Source organism: Mytilus californianus, unplaced genomic scaffold, assembly GCF_021869535.1.
Source record: "Mytilus californianus isolate M0D057914Y unplaced genomic scaffold, xbMytCali1.0.p SCAF_8, whole genome shotgun sequence".
Lineage (NCBI taxonomy): Eukaryota > Metazoa > Mollusca > Bivalvia > Mytilida > Mytilidae > Mytilus > Mytilus californianus.
Window position 1 is genome coordinate 61,271,944 of NW_026262734.1, and position 27,128 is coordinate 61,299,071.

General features: G+C 33.3%; 1 long non-coding RNA gene across 2 annotated transcripts; it reads right to left on the reverse strand.

Annotated features, from left to right (window-relative positions):
- Positions 1-18,215: 18,215 nt before the first annotated feature.
- LOC127711477 (uncharacterized) lies at positions 18,216-26,760 on the reverse strand. 2 transcript variants are annotated; one of them, XR_007986720.1, is made up of 4 exons: positions 26,736-26,760; positions 24,668-24,742; positions 20,155-20,294; positions 18,216-19,319 (listed from the first exon to the last, which is right to left on the reverse strand). It is a non-coding gene; the product is annotated as an uncharacterized LOC127711477 (long non-coding RNA). The 2 variants fall into 2 exon arrangements; XR_007986721.1 differs by lacking the exon at positions 26,736-26,760 and adding an exon at positions 25,906-25,981.
- Positions 26,761-27,128: the final 368 nt, after the last annotated feature.

Here is a 27,128-nt window from a genome sequence, read left to right on the forward strand (position 1 = left end):
TTTATAAAAAGAAGCAGAAGTCGAGAAAGACTAATCTTGTGAGGTTTACTACTAAATTAATGAACACGAATAGCATTATCACGACACATTATCACGACAATGCTTGTAAAAGAGTTCACGGATATAAATCATAAAAGCACCAAAATTATTCTCAGCGAAAAAAATAAACATCATTTTTTTTGGTTCTTAAGCTAGGGGTGTTTTTTTTCAAACCAGCGAACTACTTTACAAACAGCTCTCTTGAAAAAAACTATTAAAAAATAAATATGAATGGATTGAAGAATTCTAAAATCAGGACTATTTTCCTTCTCGCATTTACAAAATAAACTGTTTGTTATATGTAGTAACCAATGTTAAATAGTGCTAGGTGTAGGATAACTGTGTAAATAAGAAATTTAAATAAAGTAAATTAACCTTGGAATTTATAAAATGTCCTTATAAATTTAAACCAGACTCGTTTCAAACATTCAATTATTTTTTTGTAATATATGTTTCTCAACATTAAATCTTTGGGCGCATATATCTAAACAAATTGTAAATATCTTCATCCAAATAAGTTGTAATACTTATGTCAACATAAATGTACCTTAAAGTTTAAAATGTAAATAACGGTCTTCCGGTCTTTTAAATTTTAGTGAAAAAGTGCGAAATTCAAAGTAAACTTTAGAATATAAACTTTAACTGGTTGTTATGTATTATAACTTTGAACATTCGCATAAAGGCACCAAAGAAACAGTTAATACTTGTTTTGACAACAGAAGAAATTTGAAAAGGTATGATTTTTTTTTTATTTAAAACATTGTTTCAATTATGTTTTTAAGGGGATATTCTTATGCACGGGGTTGGATAATACTGAAGTAAATTTGATCTTCCGTTTATTCAAATATTTGTTTACAAGTATTTTAAATGCGTCTGATATCTATCCTTATCCTTCCGTCAAACTGTTTAATTTGAAAATATAATAACAAAAAATACATTTCTGGCAGGAATGCTCGTACCCAAACATTTGAAAGCCAAAGGAATATCGTAATTAGAAAATTTTCCATATATGATCGACTACGTATATAAATGTCAAAAATAATTGCAGGGTTGAATAATATACCCACGAATACCTATGAAGGAATGACTTAAGACCAGGTCCTTCATTTCTGTATTCTTTAATTTTTTTCGCTCATTATTCTTTATCTTTAAAAATATTAGCTATTCTGTAATCACTTGATAACTGTTTTCTGGACAGTGTAATCAGTATATTTTATATTTTTACCAAATTGTTTAATTTTTGCAGTTATTCTTTATATTTTAGCACCCCATTATTCTCTATTCTTTATTTATTTTGCCCATTTTTCTCTATTACTTTTTTTTTCCCATGATTCTCTTTTCTGTGAACCCCATCAACACCCTCGTATATTATATTCACGAAACCTGTTTGATTGACAAGACAACTGGTACAGTATTTGTTTAATCGAGCTCACACTCGACGCGCGTACAGATAGATACTTGCAACACGTTTGAATGGCTTTACATTTGTTATATCCGGGTCTTTTTTAGCTTGCTATGCGGTATGGGGTTTGCTCGGTGACCTATAGTGCTACATTTGTAACTTCTACGTCCTTTGGTCTCTGGTGGAGAGTTGTCTCATTGGCAACCATACAACATTTTCTTAATCTTTATAATATATATATATTTATTTTACATGTATAATTTTATAGCTCGTATTTTTTTCTAAATAAGTTGGTACTGCAAGGCCCCTCATGATCCCCTCGTCAAAGAGTTGTTTCAAGTGCAACGTGTAGTTAGGGAGCTACCATTTGATTTTTATGGGGGCTAGGATGAAAAATGTTGTCCTGCATTTTTTTTTTAGTTGTAATATCTGTCCTGTCGTTTTATTTTTCACTCTATTCGGTCCTGCATTTTTTTTTTATTAGTTTATCCTGAATTTGTTTACATAAATTGTCATCCTGTCTTTTTTTTTACCAAGTTGTTCATCCTGCCTTTTTTTTTTTACTCAAAACTCCTGTCCTGCCTTTTTTCAAATTTCATCCTAGCCCCCCCCCCCCCCCCCCCCCCCCCCCCCCCCCCCCTTAAAAATCAAATGGTAGCTCCCTTAGTTATTTATATTTATTTCTAAACAAACCAAAAGCATTCGGACGAAATAAAGAACAAAATATAATAGTATATGACAAATCAGCTTCTTTGACATTAATGTCAGCTAGGATCTCACAACCCTTTATTAATCTGTTAGATAAATTAACATATTTTGATAGTATCGATGTTCTGCTTACACGTCATTATATTTCTCCCAGCGTTAGCTTTTAACCAATCATATTCCTAAAAATGTATAGGAGGTAAGAAAAGAAAATATAATCAAATAAATTTCAAATTCAAGTGTTTGTTTGTTTATTCATAGCATAAATCGGTGTACATGTATATGTTATAGAAGAACATTTCGAACTTAAGTCTACCCTCAATTCGTTTTGTCCAATAGGATACCATTTTATTTTGTATTTCGAGAGGAAACCTTTTAAGTTCGCCATACACCATAAAAAGTTTATTGTAAAACAGTAAAATAATACCAATTTTACCGAATTTGAAATGAACCCGTTCGATAATTTTGTTGGTACTTTCTCTCCTTATTTCGCAACCATACACAAAGACACATCCCTATTTTATAAAACAAGTCTAAATTCTAAATGGATTTCAACAGACACGTTGTGTATTCTTCCTAATTAAAGGACCTGGAGCATGGCATTTAGGGCTTTTGCAAGAAGCTTTTCATTTTGCGGTTTTAAAGTATTCTAAGATTTTATTATACGACTCGTGGTATTATTTCTTGATCCATGCTTTCATTTCACCACTGACACATCTATTAAAGTCACTGAGTAATTTAATTATAATTTTGCGAAATATTCGTTTTCTATTACACTGTAACAGTCAACTGTGGAGGAGGGTTGTACATGTATTAGCAATCATATCACATCTTATTATTATGTGTTAATGAAAAGGGCACATTATAAATTTGGTGAGTACAATTATATAAAAAGCGCTTTTCTGGATTTACCTTCAACAGGAACGTTCAAACTAAAATTGTACAAGTACCAGTACCGGCGAAGAGCTTTACGGTCAAAGGGGACTAAAAGAGTAGCAAAAAATCTACTAGTAACTAAACGTCAACTTTGCCTGAGGTAGTTGCAATTGTACTTAGTTTCTAAATTTAAAATCGTCGCCTTAGGTGACTATTTTCGTTTATATTAATTGAATTAAGCCAATATTATGCGCATTTTTGCATCATGTAGTATACGTAGTGTGTACCATTAATTTAGATTTATTTAGTTTGATGTAATTTATATATAGTGGCATTATATTATGAAAAGCCATTTTAATTGCAATTGAATGAACGGTGTGAAAAGTGCATAGTTATTACTTCTCATATTAATGCATTCTGCTAGTACATGTACCTAGAAATACACTGATACATGTAACAGCTATGATCGTCTAGTTGGTCTTTGCAATAGGTCACACCTTTGAAAGAGATAAGTCAGTCTCGACATTGACAACTCAAGCTAAGTTAACTTAGATGACTTGACAATAAATGAATACTTTGAGCGTCGGTTGGATTCCGTGGTAAAGTCCGGATATATCCGGAACTAGTTTGGGTAAATTTAACAGCTATTGAAAAAAAGTGATTTTCGCATCACAGATCATACCTTTATTATCTTTGCATTGAAATTTCACAATACTATAACATCAGAACATTCAATGATCAGGATAATATCTTCATTAGTAAAGGATCCCTTATTTATATATATAAAAAAAATGGATTCAGTCACCCTCTTATTTTTCACATTTATGAAAAAATACTATTACTATCACATATTTTTGAAAAAACAAAAAACAAAAAACAAAAAGGCATACAGAAAAAACATTCTGAATTCAAACAAATAAACAACAAAAAACTATGGAAGAAATATTAAGTATGAACCATGCAACACATCTTATAAAAGTTACACCGAGGGCTCTGTTTCCGACTTTTAATATAAAGTTCGTGTTGTTCAATCATTATGTGTGTTTTTTTTTTTTCATTAGGTGTTTTAGCAGACTATCGTTTGTCTTTTTCTTTTTTTGACTGATTTTGTCCAGTTTCATTTCGACTTGCGAGTTTAGATTCTACCTTTGGTATCTTAAGCTTCAATTTAAAAAAAAACCCAAATACAATATAAATATACACAGTTTTTTTTTAAAACTATTTCAGATACGTTTCGAACATGGCGTTACGAGTGGACATCCATGACAACGACACTTTCTTTAAGACAGAAATATCACATTCCTCGACAGATCAAGATCATGTCATTACTAAATCTAAACTTGTGGGGCTCACAAAAGAAAATGAGGCTATACAAATCAAACAACACAATCAAGACCTCCGACAGAAAACACCAGACAAATTCAAACCGGAAATAGGGTCGGTCCACATGAGGCGAACTCCAACACCATCTGAGGGAACAAGAAAGCAGCAATTGAATGAGCAACCTGATGGAAACTTCTTTAAATTCATGAACATGCGCCGACTCGCAAGACAAGTTCGAAACGTGCAAATTAATCGACAGCGCCGATTAGATTATACCGGAAATGAAACAATTGAACATAAAGTAAGAAAATTTAAACCGGAAGATATCGAACCGATCATTTATGCATTCCTTAAAGATAATTTAGAATTTTGTACGTACGATTCCGAAGAATGTAGACAGCTTTCAATGGAACTTAGTGAAGAACTGAAAGATGTTATCAAAGCTATGAAGTTCCCACGTTACAAATTCGTCACCATGGTAACTATAGGACAGAAGAATAAACAATGTGTAAGCATTGGAAGTCGTTCAGTTTGGAATAAGGATATGGATACATATGCGAGTGTGCATTACTCAAACGAATCATTATTTGCAGTTGCAATTGTTTTTGCTACATTTTTTGAATGATTGATTATTAAAGTATCAATTTATACATTTTACTTAGAGCGTTTAACTTTATCTTTTTGTATTTTCCACGTAACTCTGTTATGCCATCATGACATTATGTCCATGGTCCGTATGCTATATTTTCTAAGTAACAAAAAAAATCTTTATAAGGAAACGGAGCAGTTTTTCGAAAACATGTCTTTTCCGACAAATTTTGATACTGTTTTAAATTTCATTTCTTTGGCGGATTTACTGGTGGTATTTCGGTGATCGTCGAAAATACGAATTAATTCAGAAAAAATACTAAAGCTAGATGGGGGTCTAAATTAAAAGCGATATAATTTTTTTAATATTTTGCCAAAATTTAGTTTATAGAATGCTTTTTTCTAAAATAAAGTACAAAGTATATCTCTCGGAGCTATTTTCAAGCTACAGGTTGTGCAAAATTGTAGTTAAGTGTTCGACAAAAAGGGGAATATATTCATGCAAATATCTGTATAATTATCTGATATCGTTTGTCATACTTTATAACGGAACAAAATCAAAAGATCAGACGACAATTTGAGGATTTTGATGTAAGTTAAACAATGTTAAATTTGTATTTAGATATAGGAAGATGTGGTATGAGTGCCAAAGAGACAACTCTCCACCCAAGTTACAATTTATAAAAGTAAACCATTATAGGTCAAGGTACGGCCTTCAACACGGAGCATTGGCTCTCACCGAACAGCAAGCTATAAAGGACCTTAAAAAATTACTAGTGTAAAACCATTCAAATTTGCATTTTTTACAAACAGACGAGATCCCATTCAATGATTTGACACACACCTTTAAGGTGGTACCTAACACTATAGGGAGATAACTTGTAAAAATCAGCTGAACGTTTTAATCACGTTCTATCGTTAATGAAATATTAAGCTTCTCAATGACCAAAATTAGTGGTTGTCAAACTGCTATATATCCAATGAAAATTTTCCGATAAAGTGTGTTGTTCAAGTTTTTTGAAATTTTAATATTTTTGTCAAAGGATCAAAGTAAATATCATATTTTGTCAAAATTTTATGAAAATTAAACGAGCCAAATCAATTTTAGTCAAGGTGTTTGGTACCACCTTAATTTATTTTTTGAAGTCACGATACATGAATGTCAGATATTCCTGGTCCTTGTATACATTTTTTTCCTCTTATTCGCGGTTTCAGTTGACTGAAATCCTATGGATTTATGAGTTTAGTTTAATAATAGTTTGCAATAATCAAGCAATAGGATTGCACACAAGTATTACAACTTATATTAAGTCCACTCCGTACATATACAATACACATATATTTCATGAGAGCAATCACATGAATAATAAAGATTAAGTTATCATATTTTAGTTCTGTGTAGGTTTTGGGGTAAAATAAAAATTGAAAAAAAAAAACGAAAACTCAGAACAAGTGGCTACTAACTCTTAGTTGACACGATAACTCGTTTTGCTAGTTTAGTTTTAACTTATTTTATTTGCTAAATATCAGCAAAATGGACGAGACACAAGTCAATCATATTTATGAAGTCTTCTAACATTATGAGCATGCATGTAAAGCGAACAAATTCTTTAGATATTGTACGAACTATAAATAACAAGAAGGAGAAAAATGAAAAATAGAAAAAAAGAAGAAAAAAATAAGAAAGAAAAGGAAGCAAATCACATTTTTCTGTGATGATGACTAAGGTTTGGTGATGATGATCATTCGTGCCAGTAGCAATAGCACTTGATGGAGGTACTAGAAATCTGTTAGACCTTTTAATAAAATCTTGAATATGTTTGAAAATTAGGAGATTTTGTTCATTCGAAAGTTCAAGGTCTCCGCAAGTTCATAGTTTAGTATCTATATTAAAGTTTTCAGTAAGCCAATTAAGATTGTTAAGTAAAATTTCTCTACATGAAGTGTATTTTGGGCAAACGAAAAAAAAAATGATGAACATCTTAAAAATTAGACCAACACTGACACGAAGGATCCAGTATAACGTTAGCTTTTTAAAGGTCAGAGTTTAGAAGCAGAACATCGCAATTGAGTAAAAATGATATTCAGTTCCCTCTTACCATGCGTATAATACGGAGCAACTCTACTCTTTCATTTTTCAATTCTCTCTTAAATCTAGATATAGAGTCGATGTTGCGAATTTTTGAGTCAAGTTTATTCCATTCTCGTATTGTGAATGGAATAAAAGATACAATGGTAAGGGAAAGTCTGCAGAATGGAACAATGATATTTAATCAACACTATCGTATGTAAATCGGTAAGGGCTTCTATTTGGAGTTGATGAGGCACATAACGGGTAATTGTTACTATTTGAAATTTCTCGAATATTTGAATTTTATCAACTGAAAAAAAGCATTGAAAGAAGAATAAAAAATATATTTATAATCTAAAAAACAAGTTGCTTTCTTTGAAAAAGATAAGCAACACGTGAACCCGAGACCGCTGACTGGTCACCAAAAAAAATGTTGCTGAATTTTTGTTTGCTTTTGAATTGAAATAAATTTCAGGCGCGTAGCTACGTTTACGTCAAAACGCCCGGGCGTACACATAAATTTTGGAGAAAAAATATTTTAATCTAAGTAAATTAAAAGATCTGGCTAAAAGCACATGAGCCGTGTAGTTCTTTCTCCACTGACTTGTAATTGAAGATAACAGTCGGAAGAAATTTACTTTTTAATCAAATGGTATCATATTATTTATTTGTTCGTTTTCTGTCAAAATCTGAATCTACTGCGAATTATCCTCCCTTTTCTATAGTTTAAAGCAATTCATTATCTGCTGAGATACGATATGCAGTTTTGTCGAGCTGCGAGACATTCCGTAATCGGCGTTGGCGTTGTCAATATTTAAGTTCAGCCTGTGGTTAATTTTTTTTAAAAACATCAATAAATTTGTAAAACCTTTATGAAATTTTACAGAATATAGGCAGAAACTTTTTTATGATCAAAAGAGTATCCAGAGCATAATTATGAAAATTTACTTTTAATTTTTCCGCATTTTACTGAAAAGAACATTGTTTTTATTAGTTAACAAGTAGATACTGATTGTTACGCATCAATTACTTTGTCAAAACTTCATCGAATTTTATGTAAAAATGTTAACACCAACAGTACGATTTTTTTTTTGCACCAGATGCGCATTTCGACAATTAATGTCTCATCAGTGATGCTCGAGGCCGAAATATTTGAAAATCCAAAACCAAATAAAAACATTGGAAGAGCAGATCAAAATAAAACGTACTTAAAGTATAGCCAATTCCGGACAAAGAATCAGAGCTTTGCGTGGTCGAGATATATTCCTTTATTTTTAAATGATTTCAAAACTTTTATAACAGTCAGCAAATTTCAGTCTAAAAATTATATTTTTTTTCATTTTTCAGTATTTTACATTTTTTTGGGGCAATCAACAGACGGTCTTGAATTCAATATTTTTCACCTGCTACATTTGTAAATTTCATAGATTGTTATGAAACTTGGACAGAAGCTTATCTTCCAAGATCAAGAAAAACATTTCAAGAAAAGTTTGATTTCTTTTTAATCCTGTATTTAACTGATAAATGGGTTCACTTTTTATAGTTTAATCAACAGCAGCAATCCCAGGCGAAACACAGGATTCCACGGAACCCTTTGAGTATTTTTATATCACACCTGACCATCTATGAAAATTTATAATTGCATGTAGTTATCCATTAACGAAATTTGCGCATAAAAGGGGAGAAAACTAGATTAAGTCATAATAATCAAAAAGAACGACACCATTGAAAATTTAGACTTGCTTTTTTTGTATTTCGAAAGGTTTGGATCTTTGGTCAATTGAGTTTTTTACCCCACATCTCCTTTTAAACATATTTCATAGTAACAACTATTGGCCATTAGATTCCAAATTAACACACTGAATAAATTATACATGAAAAAATCAAGAAATTAGACTTTAGAGTATGTTGCTATTGGTGAGTTTTAATGACAGAAATAGTATCTCTCTCTCAATAAATCGTTTGCTTCCGTCGGACCCCTGCTGGGAGGTCCCTTGCCCTGTACCCACTGGGGACCCTCAAACCCCTCGCCGAGGTTCGGGCGTACACTTAAAAATGGCTTAGCTACGCCACTTATAATTGACTGTGAATAGAATAAGATTATGATGAGATTAAAACACCTTTATTGCAAATATGTAATTGTGAGTATAGATCTTGCACAAGTCAGTTGAAACCAATGTTGGATAGTTGTGAATAGAAAAATGTATCTATACAACTACTGTGTTTAAATTTACATTTTAAGGCTTGACTATTTTATTTATTACTTGGGAGTGTACATCATTTTTTCATAATCCTATTGCAAATCCCAGTTTCTGCAAACCGAATGTCTAATGTAAATTGCACAAACCAATCACAATATAGATTTAAGCACTCAGTTTGCTTTATAATCTGGATGCATTTATTTTATCTATCATATCTTCTTATTTTGTTTCCTGGGAGCCTTCTATTATTCTTATACTTGTTATTGAAACTGTCTGTTCTCATTGTAGATATGTTGTATTATAATAGACAACATTTAAAGTCCAATTTCCATGTGAAGTGAAACCCTGTGGCATGCAACTTATAAGAAGGTTTCGTATATTTTTCTTGAGAGTAACACATACACCAGCTTCATTGGTACCTCTTATATACAGACAATTATTTTGGACTCATAAAAAATTTTAAGGATTAATTTTCCTGAAGTTACTCAAATCAATCCAAATATTCTACAGGAAAACTTGGTTGAGAAGAATTATCATATTTTCAGAATACCTGAACATACTCTCAAAAGAACCAATTTATATAAAAATATATGTAGATATAAAAAGAAACGAGGATTAAAATGTTTTACGCCAGACGCAAGTTCAATCTACAAAGACTTATCAGTGACGCTCGAATAAAAAAAGTTAAAAAAAAAGGCCAAAAAAAGTACGAAGTTGAAAAGAATTGAGGAACCAAAATTTCGAAACAAAGGTTTTGCTAAATACATCTAAGGTAATCTATTCCTGGGGTAGAAAATCCTTAGCATTTCGAAAATGATATCGGAGTTTATAATAGAACAGTCACTCAAAACAGAAAAGAGAAACCGCTAGAGGTCAGAATACCTTAAGTTATGATAACCATGCTTGAAAGTCACATTTCAAGCTATTATTGCCGTGTCCTGAATTTTGTTAAGAAAAGCGAAAATTCACATTATAGAGTGAAATTAATATTTATGCTTGCTATTTGTTTTTTTTTTGTTTTTTGTCGCAAGAAATAATGAATAGAAAGCATATGCACTCATACTTATCACTGAACTAGTATATATATTTGTTTAGGGGCCAGCTGAAGGACGCCTCCGGGTGCGGGAATTTCTCGCTGCATTGAAGACCTGTTGGTGACCTTCTGCTGTTGTCTGTTCTATGGTCGGGTTGTTGTCTCTTTGACACATTCCCCATTTCCATTCTCAATTTTATTTGGATAGGAATACGCATTTCGTCATCACATATATTAATCTAGGCTCAAATCTTTTGTTTAATAGTTGAATTCGGATGTCAAACTACCTTAATCAAGTGCTTTGACTCAGGATTCATTGCCATTTAAACCGGAATTTGTGTGAACAAAAACCAATAGTGTGTCGTGTGAACAGGGTGATATATATTGTAAATGAACCAAGACGTGTAGGATAGCTTGTCAACACAATTTTCAAAATCGTACCACAGTGCAAAGATTTAGATGCTACAAGGTTGAACTATTACAAAAAGTTGAATTCAAATGTAACAATTAACATACATTCCTGTTAATGAATCTTTTCCGAAAATAATATCAATAAACACAAACGTCAAGTAAGTACTGATGAACATTTTATTTTTCAAATCAATCCATCCTTAAAGTCTTACTTTCCACTATATGAATATAATGTATTGCTATACAAAATATAAGCAGAGACTTATAGATCCATACTAAAACAGTATAAAATAATTAACGTAATAATCGAATGTTGTTATGATTATTGTAAAATATTGATTACGTTTTTTGTGATATGCAAGGATTTAAAATCCTTGTGAATTGAAACCATGTAAGTATTTTCCATTCAGTTCCGTTTAAAAGGAGAAGGTCCGGTAAGGGCTAATTCGTGTTCAGTCTCAACATTTATATGTGTTATGTTTTAGACAAAAACAATCTTAAAATTAGCACAAATTCGAAAATTGTGACGAGTTCGGTATTTTTGCATGAAATAATGATGCTAGTACCTGATGCATGTCCATTATATTGTCAAAAACAACCCATATTTATGTAACAAAAGTATTCTACTTTCCAATAAATAGCTTAAAGTTTACATTTTAACAACTTTGTAAAAACGCTATATTTTGGGGCCAAAAAGGGGTCTTACCGGGCCTACTCCTTTAAAAACTAACTTTTGTGTACGCATCCCTGCTCGTTGGTGCTCATATGTTGCATATAATGTTCATAAATGTAATGACTGTTCAAACCTGTTGGACATAATGCACGTATATATAACATTTTTAATTATATTCTATTAAGGGTAAATTTAGTCTCAGTTTAAACTTAATAAATTTTAATGAATATTCTCTTGGTCTGGTAGTATCTATTAATGAAATTAGACATAAAAGTCTTCCTTTTGTTCAATAATATTTCTGCTTTCCGACCACTGTGTTTCCTACCTAAGATAAATATTTATAAGAGAAATATCGTTTTGTTAATTTTCTTCATGCTTTCCGTCATTTTCTTAGGCTATCATGATTCAATTACAAAATATAACGTGATAAACGTTCAGAAATAATCAGTTTATTCTGGGACATTATATATTAATATTAACTATTCCCAGGTTTATTGTCACAATGCATAACAGCACGCAACGCGTACAGGGACCGTCTCAAAGCATGAATTATATAAATGTTATCATTATACTTGATATTTAAGAAACATTCGCATTATTAAAAAGACATATGTTTTGTCAAAAGGCAAATAGCTTCTAACATATAAATGATTTTTTGACTGCAACCTAGTCTTTATTGTTTTTACTTTCCGATCGTTGATTGTTGAAAACATACAATATCACGTGGTAGCCTATCCATAGCATACCTGTCAACTGACCCGGATCCTGCGGGTGTGACCCAAGATTTTCACAATTCTGGGGGGTCACCCGGAACACCCGCCGGGTGACCAAATAACCAAGGAATTCGGAAAATAACCCGTTTTCACCTGGATTCCTTAGCCTTCAGACTGATTAGGTATAAAGTGATTTCAATGAAATACCGGCAAATTCGTAATTCTTCCTGGACAAGAAGTTCAACTAGCTGTGTAAACTCAGCTCAATTGACCCATTTCAGTGCATGACTTCACTTGACAGCTTTGGTGTCAAACACACTGTTAATTAACACCAATTACCTTAGCTTTAGGTCGTAAAAAATTTGTGTATTTCAAAGTTGTTTAAAAAAAAATGTGAGTTACTTCCCCTTTTTTTTCCAATTCACAATATACTCCTTAAACTTATGTTTTTTTTTGTAAAAAGATTAAATCTAAAATGAATTGAATGCACAAACATATCAGAATAATACTTTTACTTATTGTTCTACCGTAGATGTTATGAACAGGAATTAAGGCAATGTAACACAAATCTATCAATGGCCTCAGGGTGCAATGAAATAATAATATGTACAATTTTAAATTACTTAACCATGTGGACATGTTTTGGAAACTTTGATATAAATTATACGAAAAATGTCCCCTAAATACTGAAATTCAGCTCGAAAAAGTTTGTACGCGTTATGACCTGAGATTTCATTCTTCTATGCAGGTCATCACCTGCATTTTCATTCTCATAGGTTGACACGTATGCCATATAGGGACCGTATCAAAGACATAGATAACTACTTGTATAAATGATCGAAAATTTTCGAGGGGTTCCGAGAATCTTGTTTCCGGAGACATCTGAGTGGCCTATAGAAGTTCCAAAACTCACCAATATATTGAGGGGTTCAAGCAAAAATGGTTTTATTACGAATATATTTATTTAATAAGACATGCTCATTTATACTAGAGACATATACTGATAGAGTTTAATCATATTTTGAGAAGACGAACTTTTTGATGTGTTGAAAGAATCATAATTTTAATAATGTTGGACTCTATAATAAAAATTCTATTTCATTATTGCAGACGTCGTATCTAGAAACTCGGTTTAAAAACTTTTTGATTTTGCTCACTAACGCGAACTTCATTGAAAGCACCTGGATTGAAAGTTTTACAAATAATCCGACTAATGAAATTTATTGGAATATGTAACGCGAACCTAACGAGACACCTGGAATGAAACATTTCGATTCTTCTTAGTGTTTGAGGTTCACGTTTTTTTTTTACAAATATTTAAACCAATAAAAATTTATCTTTATACAACTGCTCGGGCTACCAACTTTTTAAAAGTAAGGGGGCTCTCTTCGAAGTCCTCGTTATCAACAATATTATAATTCACATTTCTTCATCTTCAGTTCGTATGAAATAATTCGGTAATGCTGACCGTCGATCTTTTAAAATTATTATATTACTGAGATGTAGTCATTTAGAAATATTTCTAAGTATGGGCATGTATTGTGTATGCATAGGCATTTCAAAAAGTAACACAATTTCTAATAAAGATAAAACTGTTATTCAGTCGATGCTAATATACATGCGATAAAAGAGAATACAAGAAAAATAATTAACAAACGTTTTTTATATATAGATTAGACCGTTGGTTTTCCTGTTTGAATGGTTTTACACTAGTCTTTTTTGGGGCCCTTTATAGCTTGCTGTTCGGTGTGAACCAAGGCCGACATTTGACCTATAATGATTTACTTTTACAAATTGTGAATGGGATGGAGAGTTGTCTCATTGGCACTCATGCCACATCTCCTTATATCTATTTTGAACAATAAGCAAACCTTAAAATCCTGAATATACTTTTGTTAGAAAATTAGATTAAATCCGTTTTCCATCTAAAATACATTGTTCATTTAGGTCAAAAGAATTTTTATATCTTTGGCTATTTTCAGAAAATATTGACTGAATACCCTGTAGACTGCACTTTACCCGCACATTCACAAAGTAAGTATTTCCACGGCTAACAAAAATTCATCAACATAACCTTTGTTTACATTTATTTCAGAGTTTAGTTTTTATTAAACTTTTTTTTTCAAATTTCATAATATCATAATATTTTATTAGTTTGCATTAAAAAGCAGCAGATAATGCATAAGTTATTGTGTCATTGTAATGATATATTAAATTTAATTTCTTTTAGTATTTTATGTACTTTAGGAGTCTTTTTATAGATCATACATGGTATAAACAAACGATAGATTCAGTCTATGCCAACATTCTAAAATTTTTTGTTTGAAATATTTAATAGTATGTTGACATGCATTGATTTCTATGCAAATATCCAAAGTTGTATATAAACATCAGTTTAGTATTTAAATAAGATACAGTCAGTTTAAATTTCATATTTATTGTCTAATTGGTATAAGGGTGGATAGTGAATTTGATACCCAGTAGATTTGTTTTCATCTTTCAATATTCAGGAGAAAACGGATACTGTAACAAAGATGAATTTTTTTCCCGGATTTCCAAAGGAAAGTATCGGTTATTTATTTGGTGATGTACGGCGGGCGGGCGGGCAGTCGGACAGCCGGGCGGGCGGCTGCCAAACAGTCTCAGTGCAATAACTTGAAAACGTTTTGACGAATTTTTTCAAGTTAAGATATGTTGTTTCCTGTGACTAAATGAAATAAAGTTAGATTTTCATGATTCGCAAATATCATTTTAATGCAGGAAAAATCCGGTTTGCTGTCATTCTGACAGCCTCTTGTTAGTAAATTAAAATTAATTTTGTTTATGCTCCCGGCCTTAGGAAACAGGGGGCATTAAGTGTTACCCTTGACCGCCCGTCGGTCTTTCCATCCATCCATCCCATTTTCGTTTCCACACTCTAACTTAAGTTTGCCTCAAGCAAATTTTGTGAAACATATACACAATGCTAAGAACCAAAGCTAGCAGTCACAGAGTTCGAATTTGGGCAAGCGTTCTAAAGTTATGTCCTTTATAACTTGAATAATTGCAAATTTATTCGTTTCCGCGCTCTAACGTCAGTTTGTCTCATCCAAATTTTATGAAACTCTTACATAATGCTAAGTACTACAACACGGAAACAGAGTTTGAATTTGGGTTGTGAGTCATTTACCGTTCTAGAGTTATGCCCCTTTTTAACTTGGAAAATTGCAAAGCTTTAGCGGGGGAATTCGTATCCTCAGACACATCCTTCTTTTATTTGATTAAAGAAGTGCATTAAATTAGTAACATTTAACTTTACTAAGAAATATTACATGTGACATTCTTAAGTAAATTAAAAAATTAATATAATTTGCAAATAGAGAAAAAAGACCTTAATCATCAAATGATTGATCGTTGGTTGCTTAACGTCCAGTGGCAAATATTTCAGGCATGTTAAGGACGAGAACAAATAAACAATGAATACAATCAGTAGGTCCTGTAATAGAGGCCATCTGGCATGAAGGTCGGGGAAATTTTTACTGCCACTGGAAAATATGGGTATATTGGATAAGGACAAATATTGCCTTGGTCATATAGCTCGCTCCTCAACTGTTCAAGTATCTATACCCTTGAATTTCCAATTTTGAAGTGTGAGCATTCTCGGAGTAGGTAAATCGATAAAGGTGCTTTTGGACACACCAAATTTATTAAGTGTAATTTTCATTTGAAACATGCGTTATACGATATTAACATGAAGCCAGCTTTCATACAAAAAATATTTCAGACCACAATTAATTCCTCTATTAGTTCTTTATAACGTTTTGTCTCATTAAACAAATTCTTTTTGTCTAATCTTTTGTGTGTGTAATGTATAGTACTAGTCCAAAAACATATCCAAAATTCAGAAAGATTGTTCCCCAATATCTTACAAATTTAGCCAATACACATCCATACCCCTATGGACAAGTCAAGAGATGTTCCAAAAACTGTAAATATTACCTTTTTGCACTTAGTCTAATCACTCTTTCCATATCAAAATCAGTTAAAATACAACATCCAAAAATTTATTTCACCTCTCTTCTTTCATTTCCGACCCATATAAACTAAGATATGAATGAGAAAGGCGAAGAAACTAGAGGCTCTCCAGAGCCTGTGTCGCTCACCTGACTCTACTTTGGTTTTAGAAATCATGTAAAGATAGATAAAAATCATAACAGATACCCAACTAATGATTGAGGCCAAATTTGGTTTAATATTGGTCCAATTATTTAATAAAATATCCTGAACAGTAAATCGGCAACAAAGTAGCAGCACTTGGTCAGCACCTCATAAGGAACACTCATGCCATGTTTGGTTTCATTCAATTTACTGGTTCTCTAAAAGAAGACATTTGTATGTATTTCCCATAGGGTCCTATGTTAAACTAAGTCCCCTGCTGTCGGCCATCTTGGATCATGGATTGACTGCAAAGTAACAACACTTGGTCAGCACCTCATAAGGAACATTCATGCCATGTTTTGTTTCATTCCATTCAGTGGTTCTCTAAAAGAAGACATTTGTATGTATTTCCCATAGGGTCCTATGTTAAACTAAGTCCCCCCGCTGGCGGCCATCTTGGATGATGGACCAACTGCAAAGCAACAACATTTGGTCAGCACCTCATAAGGAACATTCATGCAATGTTTGGTTTCTTTCCATTTAGTGGTTCTCTAAAAGAAGACATTTGTATGTATTTGCCATAGGGTCCTATGTTAAACTAAGTCACCCACTGGCGGCCATCTTGGATGACGGATCGGCTGCAAAGTAACAACACTTGGTCAGCACCTCATAAGGAACATTCATGCCATGTTTGGTTTCATTCCATTCACTGGTTCTCTAAAAGAAGACATTTGTATGTATTTTCCATAGGGTCCTATGTTAAACTAAGTCCCCCCGCTGGCGGCCATCTTAGATGATGGACCAACTGCAAAGTAACAACATTTAGTCAGCACCTCATAAGGAACATTCATGCCATGTTTGGTTTCTTTCCATTCACTGGTTCTCTAAAAGAAGACATTTGTATGTATTTGCCATAGGGTCCTATGTTAAACTAAGTCCCCAGCTGGCGGCCATCTTGGATGATGGATCGGCTGCAAAGTAACAACACTTGGTCAGCACCTCATAAGGAACATTCATGCCATATTTTATTTCATTCCATTCAGTGGTTCTCTAAAAGAAGACATTTGTATGTATTTCCCATAGGGTCCTATGTTAAACTAAGTCCCCCGCTGTCGGCCATCTTGGATGATGGACCGACTGCAAAGTAACAACACTTGGTCAGCACCTCATAAGGAACATTCATGCCATGTTTTGTTTCATTCCATTCAGTGGTTCTCTAAAAGAAGACATTTGTATGTATTTCCCATAGGGTCCTATGTTAAACTAAGTCCCCCGCTGGCGGCCATCTTGGATGATGGACCGACTGCAAAGTAACAACACTTGGTCAGCACCTCATAAGGAACATTCATGACATGTTTGGTTTCTTTCCATTCAGTGGTTCTCTAAAAGAAGACATTTGTATGTATTTGCCATAGGGTCCTATGTTAAACTAAGTCCCCAGCTGGCGGCCATCTTGGATGATGGACCGACTGCAAAGTAACAACACTTGGTCAGCACTTCATAAGGAACATTCGTGCCATGTTTGGTTTAATTCCATTCACTGGTTCTCTAAAAGAAGACATTTGTATGCATTTCCCTTAGGGTCCTATGTTAAACTAAGTCCCCCGCTGGCGGCCATCTTGGATGATGGATCTGCTACAAAGTAACAACACTTGGTCAGCACCTCATAAGGAACATTCATGCCATGTTTTGTTTCATTCCATTCAGTGGTTCTCTAAAAGAAGACATTTGTATGTATTTCCCATAGGGTCCTATGTTAAACTAAGTCCCCCGCTGGCGGCCATCTTGGATGATGGACCGACTGCAAAGTAACAATACTTGGTCAGCACCTCATAAGGAACATTCATGCCATGTTTTGTTTCATTCCATTCAGTGGTTCTCTAAAAGAAGACATTTGTATGTATTTGCCATAGGGTCCTATGTTAAACTTAGTCCCCAGCTGGCGGCAATCTTGGATGATGGACCGACTGCAAAGTAACAACACTTGGTCAGCACCTCATAAGGAACATAATAGTGCAACTAGATATGATACATTTAAACAGCTTTGAATTTGAACTATTACTTTAATTGTATACTCTGGTATGAATTGAACAATATAAAAAAAAGAGATACAAATAGCCCTTTATATCATAGTAATAACCAAACATTGTAGCTCCTTGACCCTGTCCACCCCCTCTAAATTGTCCAGCAACTATAATGTTTAAATAACAATTCCTTTGGTTGTGGTAAATTAGAATAAAATAAGTTAGATATATTCCAGTTGGTTCTTGTATTATTATGAAACGACTTCCTGTTGGTTGGTGTTAAGATAAATGGTACATTCCTCTTGGTCGTGGGGGTACTTAAAAATTGCCTTCCGACCCTAGTACCTCCTTTTTAATGGAATAGCCCTTACATGTAATGAAAATTTCCAACTAGTGTAATTTCTTTATTCCTTGAAATATCACGCTGAAATAAACTTTTTAGTGTTTTTTTTTGTTCATGAAAGAAATTTTAATGTTATAAAAGATTTCTGAAAGAAAAAAATTATTTAAAAGATATATCACATTTTGACAACAAAAGTTATTTAAAAAATTAATAAAAAAATTCCATATGCCTTTTTGTTAAATTGATTACTCAAATATTATAAAGTAACATATTTTCATAGATTTTGATCAAACAATCTTAATCTGGACCCCTGATAATAGAATAATTGGCTCAACTGGATACTGCTAAGAAAACACTGTTTATTCAGAGTTGCCTCTGAATGTGGTCTCTGGAACACCACACCACAGATTGCATCAAAGGAAAAAATGTACATCAAAGCAAATATTGTACACCACTTGATTATAAATATAAGGATGTCCAAAGTTTATTCCATTAGTCCAAGTTGCAGTATAACTGATACAGTTTAACTTTTCAAAATGTTCACTAATGGTATTACCCCCATATTCCAAAGGCAAGAAAAGGTCAAAGAAAGACAACTCTCCAAGAAATCCTAGTTGGTTCTAAGCTGGCACAAATGTTATAAGTGGAGGCCTGACGTCGATACAGATGCCTGATTCAGCTAGTGCAAGTACTTCCTATGTGCGGCAAACTTTACAATCTCCTGACTGCAAAGAGGCGACTGGTCACATCTGTACTCTTCGACCACAAGCTAATGCTGACCTGGAAAGAGAAGAAAATAAAGCATTACATTCTGGTATGAGGTGGATAGACAGTCAACTGACACTCAGCTTGTACAACACTACTTATAATAAACACCAAGTGGACTCACCATCCTGTCCCAAGTTTAATGTTGACTATCATGAACAGAAAAAGTGGGGAACTTGCTGGCAGTATACCCTGAAATGCATAATCTGTGGTTTTATTGGAGACAGAATAAAGATGTACAAAGAAATAGCTAATGGCAAACCAGGATCCAACCCAGGACAACCAAATGTAGCCCTTGCATCTGCTTTGCAGGACTGCCCAATTGGAAATACAACAGTGCAGCAACTACTTGCATGAATGGACACACCACCACCATGTAGAAGCAGTATGCAATGCACATCCAGCAGAGTAGCAGCTGAAATGGTCAAGCTGAACAAAACAGATATGGCACAAAAACTGGAACTAGTAAAAGAAGTGAACAGGAGGCAAGGTGTTTCAGAAAATGAAATTAACATAACTGTGGATGCTCGATACAACAGCAACACAATAGTTAGTAAAAAGAAGCCTGGTCAGAATGCGACTCAAGTTTTTGCACTGGGAATAGAAAAAATGACAGAACCAATGTGGAAAGTAGAAAGACTGGCAGATCATGTACATTTGGGACAGTCTCGATTCAGGGCCTCATTGCGAGCTCAATACAGTCCGGGAATGTTCCATGGAAAAACAAAAGAGGAAAATAAACAACTGAGGACGGTGTTTAGCAAAGATATAAAGTGCAGATGTTCCATGATAGTAAAGAAACTGATGGAGAAATATGACAAAAACATTAATGAAATAATCAAAGACTTACCAAAAGTGCTCGATGCAACTCTTCGCTGCTATGGTGGTGACTGCACCCAGTGTCATGAATATTCCATTGTCTGCAAAGGTGATGCTGCACATAACTGGTGGAGTAGTTCATCTTACTTGTCCACATACCAGATCACTGCCCTGCAAATGGATAAAACAGACAAATTTTTACTTCAAGAAATCCTGAAAATGAAATTAACTACAGCAGCTATTGAAAGTATGAAACTTTATGACAATACTAACAAAAATGAAGGAGTTCATAGAGCACTGAGTGTTAGTTTGCCCAAAAATGTAATGTACTCCAAAAATATGTAAGGACGACTTGCTTCATGAGTACATAGAAATAACAACATGCCCGGAACCTCGACACAACTTAAATGTACGAATCTAGGAGTAGACCTTTCAGAACGAAGTAAACTTCACCTCAAGAAAATGGACACTGACTTTAAATACAACCAAGATTACATACTAAGACCAACAGTTCAAGCAAGAAGATTAAAGCAGAATGCAGAAAAGCTTGCAGAGCACAAGACATGGAGAGAAATGAACAAAAAGCATGACTATTAGGGAGCTACCATTTGATTTTTATGGGGGGGCTAGGATGAAATTTGAAAAAAATAGGCAGGACAGGAGTTTTGAGTAAAAAAAAAGGCAGGATGAGATTATTTGCAAAAAAAAAAGGCAGGATGACAATTTATGTAAAAAAAAAGTCAGGATAAACTAAAAAAAAAAGGCAGGACCGAATAGAGTGAAAAATAAAAAGGCAGGACCGAATAGAGGGAAAAATAAATAGGCAGGACAAAATTTTTCATCCTAGCCCCCCCATAAAAATCAAATGGTAGCTCCCTTACTGCAAAGGTCAACTAGATCCACAGCATGCCTTACAGTTTCAGGACCATGACAGATGCTGCAAACCAAAGCTTCCAAGACCAGCTACTGACTGAGATGACAGATCAACCAGCAAACAAAATCATAAAAGGTCCTTGTCAGGACCACACAAATATTAAAAAAAGAATCTGAAGTTGTTGTACATTAGCTTTCAAATTTCTTTTCTTTTTTTCTCCCATTTGTAACAGGGTTCTTGGACGGAATAAAATGATTCGTCTAGATGTTTAAGATGTTTATTTATACGACATATATAAATAACCCTGAAAGTACACAAATAACAAAACATAAATACATAGACAATACGGTGTACAAAGGGATATAACTCTAATTCTTATAACGGAAAGTACATGTATAAAATACGATAAACTGGCTCTTTTCTATAAGAATACAACCAATACTATTAAAGTGTATATGTTATAAATATATAAATTCAATCAAACTCAATTGTAAACCAAGTCAGGATTAAGTGCTACATTATGTCCAATAATCTTACGTTAATCATTCATTGATTTATGAATGAACTATTTGATACTATAATGTTTGCATGTAATTATTGACATACAGGTAACTACTATTCACAAGACACAAACAATACATTTACTGAACTTAAATTAAATAGACAAACCAGTGGCGTAGCTATCATTGACGCAACGATGCACTTGTGTGCACAACTCAAAATGTCGAGAAAAAAAAATGTTGTTCCTTTTTTTTTAATAAAGATGAAAAAACATGAAAAAGGGAGAGAAAGAATATATAAATAATAAAAAAACATTGTTTAGTCCATAATTGGCTGTTAGTTACATACGTATATCAATTTGTTATAAAATACTCCAAAGTTTGACTTCCGCTAACATTCAATATGCATCGTGTCAAAAAACTGGGTTTTTTTTGGTTTTTTTTAGGAAAAGACAGTCTAGTGAAAATGATGCGTACGAAACTGAGGTTAATAATACGGTTGAGTTACCGCATATAGATTCCAATATTGGTAATCTTAACAGAGGAATCATGATAAGAGACAACAATTTAAAACTTAATATAATTCAGACAAAATGGGAAAATGTAGACGATTTCCCCTTTCCTGCTAGGTAAATTTAAACTATCAAAATGTATATATACACCTCTCAGCCAAGGCTCACACCTCATAGGCTAGCAAGCTATAAAGGGCCAAATGACAAGTGTAATACTTAATCAATTCTAAAAAATTGAAAAAAAAAAACCAAACGATCTGATTTATACCAATACGAGTTTCAAAAAGGAAGACACTTGGTAAGTAGACAGTCATGGTAAACCATTTACTGAAACTGACATATATATTTCAATACAAGCTTTCGTGCTAAAAAAAGATATGCACATCTACATAGTTTGTCCTTATTATCTACAAAGTTTCATGAAATTCTGTTGTGTGGTTTCAGAGGAGTTGCGATGACAAACTGTTGCAGAGGTATAGTGAAGCAAATAAGTTCAAAGGGGCCTAACTCCTAGAAAAAAAATTGAACCATAATTTCCTGTCGATATGCACATCTACCTAGTATGTCCTTATTATCTACAAAGTTTCATGAAATTCTGTTGTGTGATTTCAGAGGAGTTGCGATGACAAACCGTTGCAGATGTATATTGAAGCAAATAAGTTCAAAGGGACGTAACTCCTAGAAAAAAAATTGAATCGTAATTTCCTGTCGATATGCACATCTACGTAGTATGTCCTTATTATCTGAAAAGGTTTCATGAGATTCTGTTGTGTGGTTTGAGAGGAGTTGCGATGACAAAAGGTTGCAGTAGTATATTGGGCAAATAAGTTCAAAGGGGCGTAACTCCTGGAAAAAAAATTGAATCGTAATTTCCTGTCGATATGCACATCTACGTAGTATGTCCTTATTATCTACAAAGTTTCATGAAATTTTGTTGTGTGGTTTCAGAGGAGTTGAGATGACAAACTGTTGCAGTAGTACATTAAAGTAAATAAGTTCAAAGGGGAGTAACTCCTAGAAAAAAATTGAATCGTAATTTCCTGTCGATATGCACAACTACATAGTATGTCCTTATTATCTAAAAAGGTTTCGTGAAATTCTGTTGTGTGGTTTGAGAGGAGTTGCGATGACAAGAAACAGGACTGACGGACTGACGGCCAGACAGACGGACGGATGGGTCAAAAATATTATACCCTCCGCAACTCATTGCGTGGGGTATAATAAGAAAATGTGGTATGATTGCCAATGAGACAACTCTCTATCTAAGACCAACACTATGTCGTTGATCATGTAAGTAATCATAGGTTTCAGTGCGGTGCCTAGGTTCACACTGCAAAGTAAGGTTATAAAGGGCCCCAAAATGACCAGTGTAAAACAACTCAGATGAGAAAACCTACGACCAGATTTATATATATACAAAATAATTAACGAACACAAATATGAAATACAGTAACAAGCGACAACCATAAAATAAATTCATATAATATATATAAATATATTAATATGAAATTAAGTTGAGTTGGAATACAATGTATATTGCATTCATCTTGTCTGTCAAGCTTTTCTCCGAGTAAATTACCGAACTACTTCATGTTAAGTCAGTAAATTGCAACACATATTTTGATATACATAAGGTAATTCTTTCTCAGTAATTCTGGATACCTTAACAACCAGTTGGAGTACGATCAGCACGAAACCCGTGTATTATTGCAGTTGTTTTATATATGTTTCTGTGAAATGAGGAGAAAATCGAATGACCAACAGATTTTTTTTATTACAAAATCGGGTTTTGAAACTTTGTGAAACATTGGAAATGACGAACAAAGAACTTTATCCAAATGTTTACTGTATTCTGAAAATACTTCTAACGATGCCTCCTACAACCACAACAGCTGAACGATCTTTCAGCGTCCTGAAACGCTTTAAAACTTAATTGAGATCAACAATGGGACAAGAACGGTTATCTTCACTAGCATTGTTGCACATTCATTCTGATTTTGATATAGAATTGAAAGAAGTGATTGACATATTTGATAATGCAAAAAACAGAAAAATGTTTCTTGCATAAATTTAAACTATAAATTGTTGTTATTTGCTTTTTATCAGATGAAATTGACATTCAAAATTGGGAGGCTTGTCTCAATTTTGAATGTGTATTAACCAAGTTGTGAGGCCGGCTCGTAAAAAACAAAATGATATACAAGTAAACGAAAACATCATTGTTTGAAAATATTATTTAAATAATTTGTTCTTACTTACTCTGGTATACCCAAAAGGCAAATTACCAGCATACGTAATATTCTACTGTTTGTATATTAACTGTCGGCAGTGAATAAAACTAAATACTCATATTCGATTATCGAGGGATTTGAAACAAGACCAACTTACACAATTTTTTTTTTAAATTGAGGTAGCACAACTTGGCTGAGTTTCTGTAATGAAACAGTTGTGTATTTGCTAAATCTCATAGCTTCTGGGGGGCTTTGGCCCCTGGTCCCCCTACAAGGGCTCTGTCCTTGACCTGCTGGGGGCCTTAGGCGGCCCCAGACCACCCCTGCAAGTGGCTTCTGCGTGCACAGCACACAAAAGCTTGCTATATGCCACTGTAAACACGGACAATACAGTAAACTAAAAATACATTGAAAACACTGATCTTACCATGTATATGGTACAAAGGTCTATCTCCTATTTGGAAGCATCACCAGATCATAATAATATCAAGATATTCTGGTCCTGTTAAAAATACAAATATAACCTACATAAGTATAATGAACTAAATTATATCTGCATAGCATTTATAAACAATAAGTATAATGTTCAATAGACATTGCTTTAGACCTTTTATAATAATAATATAACTGTACCAATACATGTATCATTAATATATCTATGATATATTAATTCTCTGAATTCATGACAATACTTCTTTATAATAAAATATCTATCATTCATGCACAATCATTCTGACTTATTCAAAAATACATTTTCTCTCAGATTCAAACTAAAGGAAAACTGTGTAAATATTAAAGACTTAGAAATATTAGTAACTGACCTGATTAATATGTAATTAGTATCCAGAATATAATGTATATAACTTATTTAAATATGGCTGCTGTATTGTATAGCTTTCTCTCAAGTTATTCAAAAAGTGTGGTATTTAAAACTTTTAACTCAGTGACTATGACCAATAGAAGACAAGATAATATGACACATGACTGACTGACTAATGAACCAGAAAAATAGAGTAGAACTACAGTACTAAGAAGATATAACATACCAAGAAAATAAGATTGCATAAGAGAATAGAAGAATGAACTCTTAAAATACATATAATAACTCGGACTTCTCTTAAACTGAGTTTTACTGTGCGTACTGTTGTACGTTTGTTTTTTCTACATTGGCTAGAGGTATAGGGGAGGGTTGAGATCTCAAAAAAAATGTTTAACCCCGCCACATTTTTGCGCCTGTCCCAAGTCAGGAGCCTCTGGCCTTTGTTAGTCTTGTATCATTTTTAATTTTAGTTTCTTGTGTATAATTTGGAGTTTAGTATGACGTCCATTATCACTGAACTAGTATACATATTTGTTTAGGGGCCAGCTGAAGGACGCCTCCAGGTGCAGGAGTTTCTCCCTGCATTGAAGACCTATTGGTGGCCTTCGGCTGTTGTCTGCTCTATGGTTGGGTTGTTGTCTCTTTGACACATTCCCCATTTCCATTCTCAATTTTAATTTTATATAATAAAACTACTTATTAATATTAATCAATCTGAAAGAAAATAAATATTAATGTAAAACACTCTAGCACACATTCATTCTGATAAAAATATATTTTAGCCTGCCCCAGAAAAAAAATATAAGTAAAATAAAAATAAAAGAGTACCCGAATAATTATTTTACCCAAATTATTGTTATCCATTTTCAACTCCACCCTGCAGGGAGGGAGGGGATCTGGGTGGCCCAAGCAGGAACCGGTTGAAACGCATGCCTATCGGCTGTTGTTGAAACCATGAGGTTCCAACTACAGATGTTCAACAGTAATGCATTTCCAATTGTGGCACAGGTGCAAAACATCATCAGTTTTATCAATTAAAATATTCTAATGTCTAAAATGATGCACCATGTAGGCAAGTCTGTGCACATGCATTTGTCTCCACCCTCTGGCATCTGGAAATTTACAATTAATAACTCCATATTTGCCATCAGGTGTACATAAACCTGTCCAAATGTGACACTGCCCATTATAGCCAGGTGCAGAGCTATCTATTAATTTTTGATTATATTTGTGATAAAAGGCATCCATTTTGAAGATGTGATGGTTTGTAAGACAATAGAGTAGTAATATATTCTAAAATATAAAAAGGGTCCAACATTATTGACAGAAAGGGCTGAAACTGGGGTCAAAGGGCTTTCAGTACATCAAAATGGCCAAAAATGCCTAAAACTACATATTATAACAGGTTTAAAGATTTATATTGAATAAAATTACAATGAACCATTACTATTTATCATTTGAAGTGACTTTCTGTCAATAAAGTTGGTCCTTTCTTTATTTTCAAGATTTTGGGTATCAGCCTCGGCCACAATTCCTCTATTAGTTCTTTATAACTTTTTGTCTCATTAAAAAAATTGCACCGATTCTTTTTGTCTAATCTTTTGTGTGTGTAATGTATAGTACTAGTCAAAAAACATATCCAAAATTCATAAATATTGCTCCCCCAATATCTTACAAATTTAGCCAATACATATCGATACCCCTATGGACAAGTCAAGAGATGTTCCGAAAACTGTAAATATTACCTTTTTGCACTTAGCCTAATCACTCTTTATCTATCCTGGTTCCCGGTACTACGTTCCAGGTATTAGCTAATATTGGTATATGTGTAACATACTGAATATTGCGATCGGGAACCAGTCTACTCTTTATCAAAATCAGTTAAAATACAACATCCAAAATTTATTTCACCTCTCTTCTTTCATTTCCACCCCCAAAAAAACTAAGAAATGAATGAGAAAGGCAAAGAAAAAAATAAAAATAAAAATACACTTTAATTAAAGGGAACTATATTTGTATATTTTATAATTGGATATGTTCTTCAACTATTTAACTTCAACTTTCAAGG